The sequence below is a fragment of the Rhinoderma darwinii genome, chromosome 1 (assembly GCF_050947455.1).
Source record: "Rhinoderma darwinii isolate aRhiDar2 chromosome 1, aRhiDar2.hap1, whole genome shotgun sequence".
Classification (NCBI taxonomy): domain Eukaryota; kingdom Metazoa; phylum Chordata; class Amphibia; order Anura; family Rhinodermatidae; genus Rhinoderma; species Rhinoderma darwinii.
In genome coordinates, this window is record NC_134687.1 from 244962366 (window position 1) to 244968563 (window position 6198).

The following is a 6198-nucleotide window of genomic DNA, read 5'->3' on the forward strand; positions in this document are numbered from 1 at the left end:
ACATCAGGCTATATGTAAACTGTGCGGAGAACATCAGGGTATATGTAAGCTGGGCGGAGTACATCAGGGTATATGTATGCTGGGCGGAGTGCAACAGGTCATAATAGGATGATGTAATAATGGGGAGAATGAATAATCCATGGGTTTATTGGGTATTATACAGAATATCTGCGCTCCAGTGTTGCCTTATATTTGACTTCTTCACTAGCCCTATAAGCCGCACAAGGCCCTAAAGTTTCCTCATCTCCGCTGCGTCTACGGGGTCCACCTGTGGGGTGCAGCAGATGACGATGTGGGGTATTTAGTGAAATTCTACTGGACCTAAAAATGAGTCTGGGCCGTCATTTAGAATCATTTTGCATCATTGCGTTTTGAGAGTCATAACGTGTTATTTTTCCGTTGACGGAGCTGTGTGAGGGCGCGTTTTTTTGTGGACGAGCTGTAATTTTTATTGGTTCCATTTTGGGGTAAATGCGTTTTTTTTTTATCACTATTTATTCCATTTTTTGGGAGATGAGGAAACCCAAAAAAAGCCATTCCAGCACGTTTCTTTTTTGTTTTTTTTTACAGTGTTCACTGTGCAGTATAAACAACATGCTAACTTTATTCTGCGGGGCGATACAATTACAGCAACACCAAATTTATATAGTTTTTTTTACGTTTCACTACGTTCCCACAATAAAAATACTTTTTTCTAAAAAAAATCATGTTTTAGTGTCGCCATTTTCTGACAGCCATAACTTTTTTTTTTTTTCGTTGATATCGCTGCGGGACGGCTTGTTTTATGCGTGACGAACTGTAGTTTATATTGGTACCATTTTGCGTTACTTGCAACTTTTTGATCACTTTTTATTAAAAATAATTTGAGACAAGATGACCAAAAAATAAAATGCTGTCATTGTGCGGTAAAAATAATGTGATATTTTTATAGATCAGGCCGTTCCGAACGTGGCGATACCTATTATGTATAGTTTTTTTCATATTTTCATTTTTTTTTCTAATAATAAAGGAGTTGATCAGGGAAACAGGGCAAGTGTTGTTTTTATTATTTATTTATTATTTATTAACTTTTATTTATTCATTTTTCTTTCAAATTTTTTTTCACATTTTTTACTTTTTCTTTTTACACTGACCTGGGGACTTGAAGATCTGGTCTTCTGATCCCCGGTACGATGCATTGCACTACTTATGTAGTGCAGTGGATCGCAACTAATAGGCTACCGTACCTTGGCAACCAGGAAGCCTAGTAACGGCTTCCTGGTTGCCATAGCAACAATCGCCACCCGCGATATATCGCGGGGGGCCCCGGGGTTTACAGAGGGAGCTCCCTCCCTCTGTCAACCACTTCAATGCGGCGGACATCATTGACAGCCGCATTGAAGGGGTTAAATGGCTGTGATCGGCGGTAACAGCCATTGCAGCCATTGCAGCGGCATGTCAGCTGTGTATAACAGCTGACAGCCGCTGAATATAAAGCGCCCACAGCTCCTGTGCTCGCTTTATCTGCCGGGCGTAACTGTAAGCCCGTCTGCGGCAAGTCACTTGGTTTTCGGACGTACAGTTACGCCCAATAGCGGGAAGGGGTTAACAAATTATCTATAAACAAGGAGAAAAAAAACAAAAAACACCCGGCGCACATCGTGCATCATCTCTTGTTTAAAGTGACAAAGGTTCGGGTGTAGGCGGTTGTGCTTATCTTGTGGTGTTGTGCTAAGAGCACAATACCCAGAAGTGCCTGTATGGTCTCAATGGACTGCAGGGCTCTGAGGAAGTCACGGAAGGGATGAAACACGTTAGCCAATTGTATTCTTTTTTGACACATGTGTGTTTGACGTCACACACCGTGTACCTGTGCTGGATCTAACTCTAGGCTGTGACGAGTTTACTCCAAAATGCACCATGCCTAAACGTGAGGAGGTGCAAAGGCAGACTGATCCAGACAAAGCCGAAAAGGCTATGAGAAATATGATGGAGGACGGAGGTTTGCCCGGACCCTATCCTAACTGGACCCCGTCCTGAAAGACGTGTTGGGACCTGTATTACACTCCTAACATAAAGGTACCGGTGAATGAACACTTAGCCACGAGGTTGGAATCACGGACTTTTGGCTTCATCTGGGGAGTTTCTCATACATCTCTCCCGCAAACACATGAAGTGAACTTGATGTTGTTAATTTCCTAAAGGGATTGATCGGCTCTTTTCCCTGGCACATATCTTCACTACCTGGTTATTTTCACCTGCATGTGGATGACCCTTTCCTGAGTTTAACACTGTCTATGACCTGGAAAGGACAAGGATTGCTTGGATGCATGCATTTATTGCTCGGGATATTGGAATAGTGCTCTACCTATAACATGGATATGTGTTTTCTGTTCTTTTCCTTTTGTATTTTCATATTTTACTGACTACTGTCTAAGATTTTAATAATTAAATATTTTGTATTTTGCTACTCATATCTTACCCAAAGGGTGCTGGTTTTGTTCAATTATTTTGTTTGTTTTTTCTTTTGTCTTAAACCCCTGCTGCACCGTGGTGTACATTTATACCGCTGGATATACTTCCCGCACAGTACCGTAAATGTACAGTGCAAGAATTGAACGGGCTCAGGAGCTGTGCCTGTGCCATCAGCAGTGGGTGTCATCTGTAACATTCGGCTGACACCCTGTTGTTGCGGTCAATAGCATCTGCAGCATCTCAGTGGTTTTATAGAGGGAGTGGGTTCCCTCTGTGCTATGATGAGCAGGGTGGTCAATGGGATGCCATGACAGCCAGTTACTTAACAAATTATCTATAAACAAGGAGAAAAAAAACACCCGGCGCACATCGTGCATCATCTCTTGTTTAAAGTGACAAAGGGTCGGGTATAGGCGGTTGTGCTTACCTTGTGGTGTTGTGCTAGGAGCACAATACCCGGAAGTGCCTGTATGGTCTCAATGGACTGCAGCTGGTAAATCCGTGCAGGGGCTGTCAGGGCTCCCTCAGTAGATCGAGATAAATGGAGAAAAAAGTGGATAAAATTCTCCAGCGCTGTCCAAATGTTGTGGAATTGAAGGATTCAATCCAAGGCAAGAAGTTTAAATAAGATATATGTTTAATGGCTAAGAATGCTACGCGTTACGAGATCGGACCGATCTCTCCATCAGGCACAGCTTATCAGTGAACTTAAAATGATTAAACACACAACTGACATTATTTTTATTACTTTAGACGTTGGTGCCCTGTACAGTAACATCGACCATCATTTGGGCCTAACCAGTCTAAGAAAATTTCTAGCAAAAGATCCATACATGAACCCCTTACAAAACAAATTCCCTTTTAAAAAGCATGGAATTTATTCTCAAGAATAACATATTCACTTTTAAACAATTATTATTTCACCAGGTAAAAGGTACAGCTATGGGTACCCGTGTGGCCCCCAGGATATGCCAATCTATTCATGGGGGCTTCGAAGATTCACATATCTTGAACCATCCCTGGGCTAAACCAAATATACTGATGTACAAGAGGTACATTGATGACCTCTTCTTTCTATGGAAAGGCGATAAGGAGAAAGCTATACTCTTCTGTGAATCCCTAAACAATAACTCGTGGGGCCCCACTTTCACCAGCAATTTGAGTGATACAGCCATTTAGTATCTGGATCTTGTTGTTTCATTCACCAATCACTAATTTACAACAAAAACCTTCTTCAAAAAATCAGACACGAATAGCTATTTGGATTACACAAGTGAACATTTTTCAAAATGGATAAAGAACATACCATTTAGCCAATATAAAAGAATCCGAAAAATTTGCACCCTGGACAAAGATTTTGTCACTCAGTCAAGAATTCTAAAATCCCGATTCTGTGAAAAAGGCTTCCCCAAACAACTACTAGTAGAAGCTTTCAAACAAACCTCCCAACTATCCCAAGAAGCTTGTTTAGTTCCTAAAAAAATTCCCTTTCCCAACACAGACCGCAATGCCAACTACCAATAATCTTAATTTCATTACCACCTACAACATGAAGAGACACTGGCATATTCTTGAACTGGATCCATATCTTAAATCAATTATACCTCACAAAGCCACAATAACCTTCAAACGTGCCCCCACACTAAAAAACATACTGGTACCCAGCAGAGTACGACATTGGAATAAACATAATCTACGGTCCCCGCTGTAAACTGCAGACACATATTCCAGAACGTTCCTTAACTGTTAGTATGATATACAGTATTCCCAGCCCTTAAAGTTTTAACATTTGATCACACGGTTAGAAATGTCAATGACCGTAATGCTGGCAGAGTTTTTAGTTCTACGAGCACAACGGCAAAAGCTCTCTCATGTTTCTCCTACACTGAGCCACATACACTGCAGAACAGTAATAAAGTTCATGTGTACAGTCTCTATGGTAATCCTCAATTGCGGTTATGTATTCAATTGCATTGTTATTAAAGTTTATTTTTATTTTTATTTTTTTAACCTTTGACCCCAGCAACGTTCCTTTTGGCGGCCTTTTTAAGCTATTTAAACCCTGCTGGGTCCTCCAGCAACTTGTATGTTTCTTTGCCTAATGAAGAGATCGGTCCGATCTCGTAACACGTAGCATTCTTATCCATTAAACATATAAATCTTATTTAAACTTCTTGCCTTGGGTTGAATCCTTCAATTCCACAACATTTGGACAGCGTTGGAGAATTGTATCCACTTTTTTCTCCATTTATCTCGAGTTACTTAACAAAGGCCACCAGGTATACCATGCATGTCAGCTTATTAGCTGACAGGTATAATACATTGCAATAAGAAAAATAAATAAATTCAATGATGTTGAAAAAAAATCCCCCCCAAAAATTTCTCTTTCAAAATGCTTTATTTTATGAACTGCTACACACCGTACAGTATAATAGAAAATTACACACTTGTTTATTATTCAAAGATTAACCCTCTCCAGTCTATAGATTGGCTATTTAAGTCGGGAGAGGGTCATTTTTAAAATGGAGCCCCCTCAGTGTTACACAGCAGGCACCCAGTGGCAATTCTTGCGATTAGAGACATCTCTGATCACAAGCATTTAACCCCTCAGATTTGACCACCGGCATCTGAGGTTTTTTTTACTTTCACTTTCAATTTGGGGCCGGTCACCGACTCCCGCGCGGCGAGAACACAGGAGCCGGTGTGTTCCTATGGCAGCTGGGAGCCTTCTGAACGCTCCCAGGCCTTCTATAGGAATATTGCTATTGCCTGTGGCAGGTCACAATAGCAATGCACTGATTTTGTCATAGACTGCAGTACTGTAATATTGCAGTCTATGGCATAAGCTAGGATAATCTAAGGATCGCAGGTTCAAGCCCCCTAGTTTTTAAAAATAGGAAAAAAATATAAAAAAATATATAAAATTTAAAATCACCCCTCTTTCCCTAGATCACATATTAAAATAAATAAATAAAAATAAACATAAACACATTATGTATCCCCACGTCCGAAAATGCCCAAACGATAAAAATATTTATCCAATACCGTGAACTCCGTAGCGGGAAAAAATATCAAAATGGTCGAATCACAGTTTTTTTGCCACTTCAACCCCCAAATTTTTTTTATAAAAGTGATCAAAATGGCAGACATTCCCCAAAATTGTATCAATAAAAACTGCATCTTTCCCCGTACAAAAAGACGCCTTACACAGTTCTATATACAGAAATATAAAAACATTTACGCGGCTCACAATATGGCGATGCAAAAATTTTGTTTTTTTTCAAACATTGACATTTTTTTAAAGGTACTAGAACATAACAAAAACAATATAAATTTTGTATCACCATGATCTTACTGACCCAGGTCATCACAGATAATATTAAATAGTGATATTAGAAAGTACAATTTGTCCTGTAAAAATTAGGCCGTCATATGTCTGTGTCAACGAAACAATTAAAAAGTTATGACTTTTTGGAGGCGGGGAGGAAGAAACAAAAGCATAAAAACTAAAATTAGTCTGGTACTAAGGGGTTAATTGGATTGTCAGCATTAGACATCTCTTTTTTGAAAAAGGGCTCCCACAATAATAATATCACAGAATGTCTCACTGCTAGGGCCACCCTGCGGGAACCCGGAAGAAAGTGTTTTAATTTCCCTCCAGTGCCCCCACAGGAGAAATGAAGCATTGCACCTAACCCATTGAAATAAATGGACTTTACTATCCCAAATTACTAGTTGTTACTA